Genomic DNA, 15,093 nt, shown 5'->3' on the forward strand with positions numbered 1-15,093 from the left:
GATATCTGATGTGGCAATAACTTGGTATAAATTAAATAATTTTTATAAAAAATTGTTGACAAAATTAAATTAAATAATAAATTAATAAATAATTTTGAAAAAAATTATTTTAAAAAATAGACGAAAACATTCAAACAACAAACTATACCCAACACTATATATAATTAAAAGCATTCATGACACTTAATTTTGTAATCTCCACACATAGGTGAAATTAATAACCATTACAAAATTAGATCTGCGATTAGTAGTTTACACAGAATAACAAAGAAAGACCAACCGACACCAAACCAATCAGCTACTGAGTTCGCTTCCCAGAAGATATGAATGATTGATAAGTGCTTAATTTACACTCATTTCTAATACCGTATATATTATGATTTTACTTGTATCTTGTTTAGTTTGATGGAATATAGTGATTAATTCCCTAATATTTGATTTTTAGGAATTTATGAACAAATATGGCAAAACATGAATGTGCTTTGTGACATGATGAGTGCTCAATTGTACTACATGATGAGTGTTCAATTGTACTACTTTTAGGGTGCTATTATTGGCCAAATTAGGATTAGAATTGCTTTTATTGTACTTGAAATCCCTAAATATGTGATAAATTGTGCTCGATGACTAATTTTGGCAATTATTGTAACGCTGTTGTTATGAGCCTCGTTACACTTGTAACAAGATTCATAATGGGAAGCACTTGAAAGAGTATTCTACTACTACGAGCAAGCATCACACGATAGTCATGGGTCGTAATTATGGAAGCATCCACAATGCGTTTGTATTGCTATTAGAGAGCGTTACGCTCGTAACCTAACCTTGTGACATGCCTAGTCCAACCTATAAATAGAGAGAGTTAGTTTTTCATTGGGGGGAGGGGGTTAGACATTAGTTTTATCTCTCCATTCTTAGAACCGTAGATAGAAAAATTTACTTCATTTCTCCTTTCAATTTCATTTTCCTTTACAAACATTACTTAGATTCAAGTTCAATTACTACATTTGAGGAAGGATTGAAGATTATGGTTTCCAATTTCATCTCAATTTAGATAAGTACGTCCATTCCAATTTCATTTCTTTGCAATTTTACTTATTGCTTGATTATCTTAGTCTATTACTTGTGATTGCTATGGATTGTGCTTTTGATCATGAATCTATTTCTATTTCTACTTTTTTTTTTTTTTTTGGTAGAGATCTCTATTTCTACTTTGATCATGTGTGAGTAAGCATCTTTGGAGGGAGATAGGGATGTAGGTTAGGTTCATGGAGATGTGATCTTGAATTTGTTGAGTAGGGGAGATGAGACTTGGCTTGGATAATGTTGGCCAATGTGATTGAGTACCGATTAGGAAGTAGGGGCGGGGTCAGAATTTGTGGATGCGGGGGGCCAATCACAATTTGAAGAGAGAATAATAAAATATATTAATATTTATTTAACATATTTCAAAATATATCATTATATTACAAATCTACTAAAATTTGAGATGTCTTCCAGAATTCAATGGCTCAATACTTGTAAATGAATTTACTTGAGATGTTGAATTTCATAATTCTTTCTTTTAAAGAAAAGATCAATTCTTTGTGTCTTTTTCATTTCAACTCAAACTTCCGATGTTCACAGTGTTATTATTATTATTTTTTTTTAACAAATCAATTGAATTAACTAGAAACTGAAAAAAAAAAAAAAAGAATAAATAGACAAAGATTAAAGTAGTAAAAATTTAAAGATTTTGGTAGCAAAATGACAATTTATTTCATTTGCAAAAAAACTAAAAAAAAAAAGGACAAAGGTTAAAGTAATAGAAATTTAAAGATTTTGGTAGTAAAATGACAATTTATTATTATAATAAACACAATTGATCAATTATTTGTGTATTTTTCATTTCAAATTCAAACTTCCGATGTTCACAGTGTTAATTTTTTTTTTTTTTTGACAAATCAATTGAATTAACTAAAACTGAAAAAAAAAATAGACAAAGATTAAAGTAGTAGAAATTTTAAGATTTTGGTAACAAAATGACAATTTATTATTATAATAAATACAATTGCAATGTATTTCATTTGGAAATTAAAAAAAGACAAAGGTTAAAGTAGCTAGTAGAAATTTAAAGATTTTGGTAGTGAAATGACAATTTATTATTATAATAAACACAATTGCAATGTATTTCATTTGCAAATTAAAAAGACAAAGATTAAAGTAGCAGAAATTTAAAGATTTTGGTATCAAAATGTCAATTTATTATTATAATAAACACAACTGCAATGTATTTCATTTACAAATTAAAAAACTAACTAGATAGCAAATTAGCAATAATCCACAAAGTTATCCTAGAAGCTTTGCTTGGAGGGTGGCAAAATAACAAATATTTAGTGAGGGGGGCAAAAAAAAAAAAAAACTACAATACTAATTATTAAAAAAAAAATGGTTGGGGGGAGGGGGGGTGGGGGCGAGGCCCCCTGCAAGTTTAATGTGGCTCCGCCACTGTTAGGAAGTGATTACCTATGAGAAAAGGGGAGTATGAAATATCCAGGACACCAATGCAAGAGTTTGATGAAATACTTCTTAGACACTCATGAGTTATTAGAATGCCTTTAAGTCTTCCAAGAGTGTGAAATGGATGAGGATATAATATTTCTGAATGATCAAATAATAAGTCTGTACAGGAATATATATAGTAGCGAATAGTAAACCTAATACAAGACGAATACTACTAATAATAGATAACAAATACTAATGATAATAGAGTCCTAATACTCCCCCTCAAGCACAAGGTGGACCAGCAACAACATTGAGCTTGCCACACAGAGTGGAGAAACATGGACCGGGGAGAGCTTTAGTGAACACATCAGCCAGCTGATCCTTTGTAGAAATGAAACTAACTTGCAACTCCTTCTTTGCCACTTTGTCACGAACAAAGTGATAGTCAATTTCCACATGTTTCGTACGAGCATGGAACACCGGGTTGGAACAGAGATAGGTTGCACCCAGATTATCACACCAGAGAGTGGGAGGAGCTGACAACGGCAACCGAAGTTCGTGCAACAGAGAAACCAACCAGGTGACCTCAGCAGACACGTCAGCCAGTGCCTTGTACTCAGCCTCTGTAGACGAACGAGCAACCGTACGTTGCTTCCGGCAAGACCAAGAAATCAGATTGCCACCAAGAAATACTGCAAAGCCGCTAGTAGACTTTCTGTCAGCCGGATCACCAGCCCAGTCCGAATCCGAAAAAGCATGAACCGCAACAGAGGAGGACGGGCGAATAAAAAGACCAAAATGCAAAGTTCCTTTAACGTACCGTAGAACACGTTTGAGCATTGCCCAATGCTCAGTAGTCGGAGAGTGCATATGCTGACAGACCCGATTCACAGCAAAAGATAAATCCGGGCGAGTGACAGTAAGATACTGCAGAGCCCCAGCAAGACTGCGATACTGCGTGGGATCGGCATAGGGAACCACAGACTCAGAAACGGGTCGAGTCACAGGCACCGGAGTAGCCAACGGTTTACAGTCCACCATACCTGCACGACTCAATATATCTCGCATGTATCGCTGTTGAGAAAGAAACAAACCACCATCACGGGAGACCGTCTCAATGCCCAGAAAAAAAGACGGAGCACCCATGTCACGAATCTTGAACTCCGAGGCTAAGTCAGTCAGAAGCCGAGTAACACGCGAAGCATCAGATCCCATAACAAGGATATCATCAACATATACAAGCACATATAAAGATACAGAGTCACGAGTGTATATGAATAAAGAAACGTCAGTCTTGGAAGGTGAAAAACCAACCGACGCCAAGAAAGCATGTAACCTGTTAAACCATGCGCGAGGAGCCTGCTTAAGACCATAGAGCGACCTCTGTAATAAGCACACATCATCCGGCCGTGACGGGTCCTCATAGCCAGGCGGCTGTCGCATGTAGACTGTCTCGGCAAGAGTACCATTAAGAAAGGCGTTGTGAACATCCAACTGCCGAATTACCCAACCGCGAGAGACGGCCAAGGAGAGGAGAAGTCGCACGGTTGTGGGTTTTACAACGGGACTGAAAGTCTCAAAAAAATCCTGTCCTGCGACTTGATTGAACCCCTTAGCCACCAACCGAGCCTTGTGCCGCTCAATTGTGCCATCAGCCTTGCGCTTCGTCCTGAACACCCATTTGCACCCCACAACATTCATGCCAGGCGTGCGACTAACCAGACGCCAAGTGTGATTCTGAAGCAAGGCATTAAACTCAAGATCCATGGCCTCACGCCATTCCGGATACCGAACTGCCTGAGAATAACAAGTCGGCTCAGAGACAGTCATTAGTGCCACATGTTGCGCCGGTCCCAAAGAACGAGTTGCCATAACATGAGACCGAGGCGGAACCGGTTTCACCGTGCGGCGACCTCGCTTGGACGCCTTAGGGGCACCCGGGACTGCCACATCCGGAGCCACGGCAGTCTCGGTGCGGGAATCAGAAGCAGCACCAGCAGCCCCGGAATCCGTGTCCATGTCCGGACGAGGATCCGGCCCAGCAGGGCAAACACCGGAGCTCGCGCCAACCTGAACGGCGCCAACACCCCACGGCTCAACCGGGCGAGAGCGAGAGACCTGAGAAGGTACAGAAGAAGCAAACGGAAAAACGGTTTCATCAAACCGCACATGGCGGCAAATGAATACCTTGTTAGTAGCAAGATCAAAACAACGATAGCCACGAAACGAATGCGGATAACCAAGAAACACACACGGAGAAGACCGATACTGTAACTTGTTACGATTATACGGGCGCAACAGAGGATAACAGAGACAGCCAAACACACGCAAGAAAGAATATGAAGGACTAGAGCGATGCAAACGATAATGAGGACTATCATTATCCAAAACGCGAGTTGGCATCTTATTAATGAGATAGACCGTAGTCTCAAAGGCATAATCCCAATATCGTTGTGGAACCGAAGCCTGGGCCAAGAGGGCCAAACCCGTTTCCACAACGTGACGATGCCGACGCTCAACTCTACCATTCTGCTCATGAGTATAGGCACAAGATTGCCTATGATTAATGCCCAAAGAGACAAAAGTACGGTGCAACCGTTTATACTCTCCCCCTAAATCGGATTGAATAGAGACAATCTTACGACCATATGAACGCTCAACTAGTGACCGAAACTGCTCGAAGATAGCATACACATCAGTTTTCAAACGCATAGGATAAAACCATACATAGCGTGTGTAGTCATCAACAAACAAAACAAAAGAGAAAATTTCAATTTTAGTCATGTGACTATTGGGGTATTATTAATTTTAGTCCACGACTTTCAAAACTGTTAATTTAGTACCTTGACTATTCAATTTTTATCAATTTTGGTCACTCCGGCCAAATTGCCGGCCAAATCTCGCCGGAATCTTTTAATTCAGTTTAATTTGTTTAATGATGGGGGTAATATTGTCATTTCATGTTAAAACGAAAAGGGGAAAGTGATTGTCGTCGGCTCCGTCAAATCGATCGAATTCAAGATGAGAACGCACACGATTGAATAGGTAGCTATACGATTAGAATTAGAATTTATTTCCGATAGCAAGACAGCCCGTGGAAATTCAGCAGCGTGGGTTATTGATATTGATATTTGCCGCCTGAAAATTCAGTAGCATGGTGGCGGAGCTGTCCGCCGGTGACAACCCAATTCCGGCCAGGAAGAGGCTCCGCACAGAAAATGGACAAAGCTCCATCTCCATCGTAATCGTCACCTACTAGCCTCACGCCTATACTTCTTAGATCTGGAGATTTGGTTCTTGATAATGATCTTCCCCTGAATGCCTGATAAAGCTAAATTACTGTACTATACATGTATTGATTTTTAGTTTGAAACGATTTGAGCTTTTTCTTATTTTTCTCTCCATCGTCATCATCAGATGGGTCGTTTCAGCTCATTAGCGTTGGTGTTTCTTGATTTCCCAGCGGTGAGGTCCTACGGCGGCGACGGCGACGCTCTTTTAGCGTTGAAATCTAGGATTGGTCCGTCGGGGCGCGCCGGTTGGTGGGTCGGAGAAGAATGTCGGGAGTGTCTGCCGGTGGGAAGGTGTGAATGATCGTATAAATGAGAAGGTTACTACGCTGGTGGTTGAGCGGCTCCGGCGTAGAAGGATCTTGTTTCTTCGTCGTCTTCCATGGCTTCCGGGGCAAAGGAGAAGAAAAGATGAGCAAATGACTAAATTACCCCTCACAATAAACATTAATTGGTTAATTAAAAGATTCCGGCGAGATTTGGCCGGCAATTTGGTCGGAGGGACCAAAATTGATAAAAATTGAATAGTTAAGGTACTAAATTAACAGTTTTGAAAGTCGTGGACTAAAATTAACAATACCCCAATAGTCACATGACCAAAATTGAAATTTTCTCCAAAACAAAATAACAAAAGCCATTGACAGAAAGAAAAGGCGTTGGGCCCCAAATATCAGTATATATAAGCTCTAAAACATGCGACGTAGTAGTATTGACACGAGGCAAGGGAAACCGTGAGGATTTCCCAAGCATACAAGCACGACACAACTCCGAACTATCACTAAAACTAGACTGAATAGAACACGAATTTAATATCTGCCGCAAGACACGCGGATGAGGGTGACCCAACCGACCATGCCACACCTCAGAGGAGACACGAGAGGCCACAAACGCAGCGGGACTGAACGAGAGACAGGCCAAGAATAGAGACCTCCCGAAGCCGGTCCTCTATACAGAACTTCCCTGGTTGAACGATCCTTCACAAAGAAACAATCAGGGTGAAACTCAAAAAAGACATTATTATCACGAGCAAACCGTTGCACAGACAATAAAGACGCAGAGAGCCCAGGAACATAAAGAACATCAGACAACCGAAACAGTGTTTTAGAAGCGGCTACCGAAGATGAACCAGTACTAACAATAGGTAAACACTTACCGTCACCAACCCGAAGATGATCCGGACCATTATAGGAGACCGCCGTGGACATCAAAGATGGATCCGGAGTGGCATGATTCGATGCACCAGTGTCAGGAAACCACTGCTGAGTATTAACCGAAGCCGTATCACCACCGGAATATGCAACGTGCGCCCGCGGCCCCGGGGCGCCATCATACCGGCGATAGCACGAAGCGGCCGAGTGACCTTCGCCAGAACAAATCTGTCACTGGACAGCCCCGGCGCCACCACGACCGCGACCTCGTCCTTTGCCGCGACCGCGGCTTCGGTTGCCGCTGCCACGCTGCTGCCCGCCCGAGCGACCTCCACCTCGCTGAGCCGCCATGGCGACCAGAGCAGCAGCAACGTCACCACCATCATCAGCACATATAAAAGCCTGCGAAACAAGAAAATCAGATAACTCGGGTAGAGACACCGGAGCACCCCTCGTTAGCGACGCCACCAAAGGGCGATATTCGGACCGCAAGCCCCGGAATATGTACATATTCTGATCTTCCAGCGTCACCGGGCGTCCGGCAAGTGCCAAGTCCTCAATAAGCACCTGAGCACGACCAAGATAATCCGGGATCGAAGCATCCCCCTGCCGCAATCCTTGCAACTCGCCCACCAACCGAAGGGCACGGGCCCGGGTCGTCGAACCGAGAACCTGCTCGATCGCCACCCACAAGTGCCGAGAAGAGGTTTTACCAATGGCGAGATGCATCATCTCGTCGGACAAGGACGAGATCAACAAGGAGAGCACGGCCTTATCTTGACAAAGCCATGCACTCCGAGCGGCGGACGACAAAGCCGACGAGGTCACAGCGGCAGCATCCCCCTCGGCAGGCGGTACAGTAAGGGCAGTAAACGGAGGGCACACGGACGTTCCATCGACAAAACCCAACAACCCTTGACCATCCAGGAACAGAAGAAGCTGAGTACGCCAGAATAAAAAATTGCGGGATGTCAACTTGATGGAAACGAAGTGATGAGCCGAAGAAAACGACACCCCGGACTGCAGGGGTGCCACAAGCGCGGCCTCAGAAACAGTCCGTTCAGAACTTCCAACAGAACCGCCATCAGAACCGAGGTTCGCCATAGAGAGAGAAAAAAAAAACTGCTGATACCAGATGAGGATATAATATTTCTGAATGATCAAATAATAAGTCTGTACAGGAATATATATAGTAGCGAATAGTAAACCTAATACAAGATGAATACTACTAACAATAGATAACAAATACTAATGATAATAGAGTCCTAATAGAATGACCTTAAAAAGAGCTTCTTCTCAATTATATGACATCCATTATCTAGCCAATTCATTCTTTCCTTTATTCCCGATTCGATTGTGTTTCCTTATCCAATTCTAAGTTTCTATTCCCCTCCGCTTTTCTCTTTATTGTTATCTCATTCCTTTGTTAATTGTATTTTGTTGTTGCATTATCCAAACCTTTGCTTTGGGTTAGTGAAACTTGAGTAAAAGTGGTGATGAGAATGAAGTGTATCTTCCTCAAGGAGTGGACAAAAGTGGAGTCGAATAATGAGTGGCTAAGCACAAGAGCATAGAGTGTTTGGAAGCTAACTCAAAGGGAGAGATATCGTTCATATATATGAGTAAAATAAAATTACTGAATTTAACAATCAAATGGAAAAGGCAGGATATAGACCAAGCTACCTTTATATAGGTGCTATAGTGTTCCTAATATTAAGACTCTGTAATGCTTCAACAAGAGAAATAGGGAGATGCTACTAGATGCCAATGTCACTCTCCTAGACATTGGACTCTCAATTAGGTTGTAGCCCCACTCTCATGGCAACCTAAACCAATTGAAGTAATTAATCAAACACATGGTGTTCACATCTACTTTCAACTCCCTTTTCTCCAAGAAAAGTTGGACTAGTGAAAGGGTCGGCGGCTATGGTGTTTCTCTATTCTCATAGTTATCCATGTAGCTCTTGTAAGATTTTCCCTAATAATATATATATTATATATATTATATATTAGGGCCTTAATTAAGTGGTGCAAGTTGACTAGGCTTATTAAGTAGTTTGGTTGGACGGAATAACTAGAAGTTTTTAATCAACTGGACTCTGTGCCTAATATTAACATGGATTGATGTGATACATGATTCATTATATAACACATTCAGTTATAGTGCTCATACTGCTCAGTACACACCAATACACCATATGTGGTTCTGAGTCAAGTATGAGACAAATATGGCTAACGGTCTACCGTTCAAGAGGCAACACAACAAGAATATCAATTGTGGCTGGAGAACGCTGCTTCCGCTTCTGCTTATATGAGGTTAGGTTTCTCGTATACGATTATTCAGTATCATCATTAGATTATTTAGATCTAACAGCTCTTGCATAGTTGGACCCTAACTAGGCATGAATCTATTTAAACCACCAAGCTCACAACTAGAACCATCATTGAGTCATTACACTATCTAACATTACAATTCAAATCACATAGGCGGTGTTTGGTAAAAAATTAGCCTATAGGCTAATTTTGGCTTATTTGACCACTATTAATTGTTTGATTTAGTTAAAATATCAATAGAAATGTTTGGTTAATTAGCTTTTTACAACTCCAAAAGGCTAAAATTCAAAAAGCTACTCCAAGCAACTTTTTCAATTAGCTTTTTGAGAAAAGAAATTATACCAAACAGCTATCAGCTAACAGCTAATTTACCAAACACTTTTCTACAATTATCTAATGTTATCAACTATTTATACCCTTTAATTAACACAATCAGCTAACAGCCATTTTACCAAACAGGGCCATAGCAACCATAATAAAAGAGTTTAATCCAAATCCCTAATTAAATCGCTAGCTACTCAAGTTTGGAATGTAAATGAATGTATTAATGGAAACGAGAGACATTGCTCACATTTGAAAAAAAAAATGTAAAAGAAACAAGAAAAATTTAGCTTTGAATAGGGATGGAAATAAGTCGAGTCGAGTCGGGCCTGTATGTAGGCTTTTTGTTAGGCTCAAGCTTGAGTCTACAATTGACCTGACCTGGTCTAAAACCTTTTTAAAAACCTATTTAATATGTAGGTCATTAAAAAGGGTTCAAAGTAAGTACTAAATAGGCTTTGAACATATTTAAATAGGCTTTGAGCCTTAAGACCTACATGTTAAAACCTTTTTAAAGCATACATATTTGTAAAAAATTTTAAAAATATACCAAATACAAAACTAATACATAACTGCATAAGTATATATATTACCACAAATCCATGTATGACATTACAAAATTACAATTGAACAATAACCACAAAATGACAAAATCATAAGTTCATAATACAATATCCAACAACACAAGTTTAATAACTAGAAGTTCATAATACAAAATCCAACAATATAAGTTTAATAACAACAAAACCACAAGTCCATAACACAAAAATCCAACACAATTTTAATAACAACAAAACCATATATAAGTCCATAGTACAAAAATCTAAGTATCTAACACAATTAAGTTTAATACAATGTATTGAAAACCCATGAATAATAACAATGTAAACATAATATCATTAAAACATAAAATGAAATAAGTCACCGTGTTAGTCCCCGGGGTGAATAGACTTTGAATAACAATATATATCCAAAAACTTGTTTAGTCTTATTTGGTTATTAGTACACCATAGAGATCAACAATCACAAAAACTTGTTTAGTCTTATTTGGTTATTAGTACACCATAGAGATCAACAATCACAAACATTCAACAACAATAAATCCAAAAACTAGAAGCTCAAGAAGTTTTTCTCCCTTAAACTTTCAATAGTATCCTTAAGGCTCACTTCTAATGAAGTGAAGTTGATACCCAAGCTTTTCGCCTTGTCCTGGGATACTTTGAATGTTGGCACTATAGGCAAGTCTCCTTTATATCTGCCACCAAAAGAAAATAAACTTTAATACGGAGTATCAAGCTAGCTACACTTGAAGGGCTATATGTACATTCGGTTTAGAAAAAGCAATTCAAACTCCTGATTTGAATCTTACTTCTCTGCTGCAGGAATGGCAAGAGAGGGATAAAGCTGGCCAACAATCTTCAAAACCTGAGAAGAGTGCATTGTTTCCCCAACCAAACAGTATCTTCCATTGGCGGAAGGTACCTCAAATGCTTCGATATGTGCATTAGCAACGTCTCTAACATCAACATAGCAATTGATTGGAGAAGACATGAAATCCTTTCCTGTGAATATATATGTTCGCCACTTCCATTAGGGCTCTGATAAGAATGCTATCATATCATCATCATAATTCATAATAATGTTCATTTCTTGGAGAGATGTTACCTTCTTTTATGGTGTCTAGAATCACCTCATTTGAAAAATTAAGAATTGGTTGTAAAAGAGGGCCAATAACAAGAGCAGGATGCACTGAAACCATGTCAATCCTATTCTCCCCTGCATATTTCCATGCTGCTTCCTCGGCAAGGACTTTAGACAAGATGTACCATTGCTACATAGATTTAAAAATAAAATAAAATAAAAAAACAAAAAAAAAAAAACAAAAAACAAAAAAGATATGTAATAATCAAGTTAGGGATATGACTCAACAATAATATGTTGTATCCAATCATAAATAGATTAACGTGACATAAGATAACGAGTTAATACTATTTTTTATCGTAGATTTATAGGTGTCAGTTTACTTTTAATTCTTTAATTTTTATTTTTTTTTAAAAGAACCAAACGGTTTTGTTGGATGAGGACAAAAAATGACAATGTCTCAATAATATTATGACCAAATTAAAGGGGACATTTTGAAAAGAAAAAATGACTAAAAGTGGAATGACACATCCAAGTCTAGAACCAAAAATGAAATTAACTCAATAAGACAATGAAAAGTTGTCTCAATCACAAACCAAATACATGCATTACAATAAAAGATCCGCAAAGAAATCTGTTCTAGCTATTATATTGAACTGGTGTACTATGCATACGTGTATATATATAAATCACAAACACACCTTTGTTTCCTCTGCAAATTCTTTATCAGAAAATCAAGTCTCGTGGATTACATCAGTTGGACTTAGATTTGGTTTGTACATAACAGAAGCTGTTGAGGACGTTACCACTACCCTTTTTAGAGAAGGTGTTCTCACACATGATCCAAGAACATTTAGTGTCCCCTTTACTGCAGGATCCACTAGTTCTGCCTAAAATATATATAGGGATAAAAGAGAAAGAAGATAATATAAATATAGAAAAGTGGGAAAAATGGGTGATCGTGAAAGAGGTGATTATGATTGGGAAATAATATCGCTGGTTTCCTTCAACAAAAGATTAAACCGAGGAAAGGGGTTTAAACCTTAGTTGCAGATGGTGAAAAAGAAACAGGTGATGCTGTGTGGAAAACAGCTTCACACCCATTAATTGCAGTATCAAAAGAGTTTTCCTCAACTAAGTCGGCTTCAAACAAATGCAGTCTTTCCTTGGCACCATCTAATGCAAGAAGATGTAACACCTTATTTGGATGCTCTGCAATAATACCATATAAGATGTAACAGTAATGGAAGGTACAGTAATACATACATCAATGATTCTCCAGAGAAATAAAATGTGAACTCATATTGGAAAAGAGAGCTAGGGGACTTACTGAGGCTGCGAACTGTGGCGTGGACGGTGTAACCACGGTTGAGCAAAAGCTTGACGAGCCAAGAAGCTATGAAGCCGGAAGCACCGGTCACGCATACCACCTTCCCCTCTTGGCTCATTTGGCTTCTTCTTCTTCAGATTAAATTTGAACTTACCTTCAAACTAGAAACAATACTGGTGATATATGTTTGTTTCTTCTTTATATTTCACACACCACATTATGATACAAGTCGTGATAAATGAAATTTAATATAGATAATTAAGTGCCCATATTCAAATGACTGTTGAAGTGTGGAGTGTGGACCAGTCAAGAAATAATTGACACCATTAACGGATTTCAAGTCAAACATTTAAATATTTAATATAGACTACAAATAATTCTTCCAAAAGGCTGAACCCCAACCCTAAGGGGAGACTACAAATAATTGATTGGTGAAGTGGAGACCCAATCATTATACCCTACACCACGGCGCACATAGCACTGTGCGCCGCGTGCCTCCCAAAACGACGTCGTTTTGGGGTTGTTTTGGGAGGCGCGGTAGGAAGTTGCTGGGATTATGTCACACAGTTATATGTATTTGTTCATACAGTTATGTGTATTGGTTCATACAGTTATGTACATTTTTTATACAATTATGTACATTCTTTTTATACAATTATGTACATCCGAATCAGAAAATTTGTGTGTATTATGTTAATAGTTGATGTGTATTATGTTAAAAGTTTATGTTTATTATGTATTATGTTAGATTATGTGTATTATCTTTTAAAAAGAGTATGTATATTTTGTTATATAATTATGTACATTCATGTATACAATTATGTGTATTCTAGTATAACATTATGTACATTCTTGAACAGCGGGGTTTTTTTAAAGAAAAAACTACTGCCATTCACTGGGGCAGGAAATTTCAAAAAAAAAAAAAAAAAAATTAAAATTAAAACGACATCGTTTTGCATCTGGGCGCATAGTGCTACGTGCGCCGTGGTGTAGGATATAAATTGCCGTGAGACCATTATAGAAATAATTTATTCCACCAAATTACCCTCCAAAAGTTCTGATTGATATATCAAACCCGGCCCAAGAAAAGAAATCCATGGGGAGCCCAGATAATTGTTATATCATGGAAATAGAGTTCACACTGCACTATGAATCCTCATTCATGTGTTTGTGTTTTGTGTTATGTCTTTTTGTGTATTGTGTTATGAAATTCTGTACTTTATGCATATGAATTCTATACTTGGAATAAATTAGTAATTGTATCTTAATTATGTTATGAATGTCTATGTCTTGTGTTGTAAAATTTTGTACCTATGAACACAAATTATGTACCTAAATCATATTTGAAAAATAAGTAAATGTATAACATGTGTATGTGTCTTGTGTTATGATTTTTTGTGTCTTACGAGTATGAATTATGTTCCTCATCTTTTCAATCCAGCTTGGTCCATAATGCTATGATGTGTCTTGAATTGTGTTATGACTTGTTGTGTTTTGTGTTATGAAATTCTATACCTTACGGGTATGAAATTTGTAACTCGTTGTTTCAATCCATGATACATAATGCTATGTGGACCTTGTTCCATGATATAATTAAATAGCCGAGCCCATAGAGCAAGGCCCAAGAGCGGGGCCATTTGGGTAAGACTCGTAAAAGTTGGTTTTTGTGGTGATTGAGTGAAGTGTGAGAGGGTATCCTCACACGAGATATGGTTTCCCGAAATGGATTGGAAGGGAGTTGAATAGTAATAAGTAGTCAAGAACAAGAGTGTAGAGTGTTTGGAAGCTAGTTCGTAACTTCGTATAGAGATTTGCAAGACATTCAAGAGAAATCAAGAATCAAATAAAAGGCAAGTAACATACTAATCTAACAAGTAGGTATCAAGCAAATCTAAAGGTAGGGACTTGGACGTAGCCACTTTTATTAAATGTTATAGTGTGTAACTAACTAATCTAACAAGTAGGATACTAAATGCCAATGCCACTCTCGTAGACATTGGTTTGTCAATTAGCTTTAAACCCCATCCTAATGGTGACCTAAACTAGTTAAAGCAATTCAATAAACATGTGGCGTTCTCGTCTCCTTTCAATTAATTATCTTTTCTCAAAGCAAAGTTAGACTTGTGAGGGGTGGTGTGGCTATGACGTTTCCCTATTCCATATATGATCTTGTTGCATATAATTGGGCCCAAATTATGCAAGAGTCCATACAAAATCACTATGCCCACAACTAGAATCATCATTAAGTCATTACACTATCTCACATTGCAATTCAACTCACATAGCATCCATAACAAAAGAGCTCAATCTAAATCCCTAGACGAATCTAACTACTCGCACTAGTACAAAAAAGAACATAGAAGACTGACATTTAGCCACTGTTGTTATAAGAACAGTTCTGTATTCTTAAACAAAAATTCGCAGCGGCAATTATGTAAACAATTGATCAACAATCCGCCACCGTTGTTAGCTACAATAGTGGAGGTTTGAAAAAAAACGCTTTTTGTTTCCGCCACCGTTTCAGAGGTTATTGCAAGAACAAATGAAT

The 15,093-nt window shown here is 38.4% G+C and overlaps 1 pseudogene; it reads right to left on the reverse strand.

Annotated features, from left to right (window-relative positions):
• Nucleotides 1–10,639: 10,639 nt before the first annotated feature.
• On the reverse strand, nucleotides 10,640–12,717 carry LOC109147983 (annotated as a pseudogene).
• Nucleotides 12,718–15,093: the final 2,376 nt, after the last annotated feature.

Source organism: Ipomoea nil, unplaced genomic scaffold (genome assembly GCF_001879475.1).
Source record: "Ipomoea nil cultivar Tokyo-kokei standard unplaced genomic scaffold, Asagao_1.1 scaffold0268, whole genome shotgun sequence".
Lineage (NCBI taxonomy): Eukaryota > Viridiplantae > Streptophyta > Magnoliopsida > Solanales > Convolvulaceae > Ipomoea > Ipomoea nil.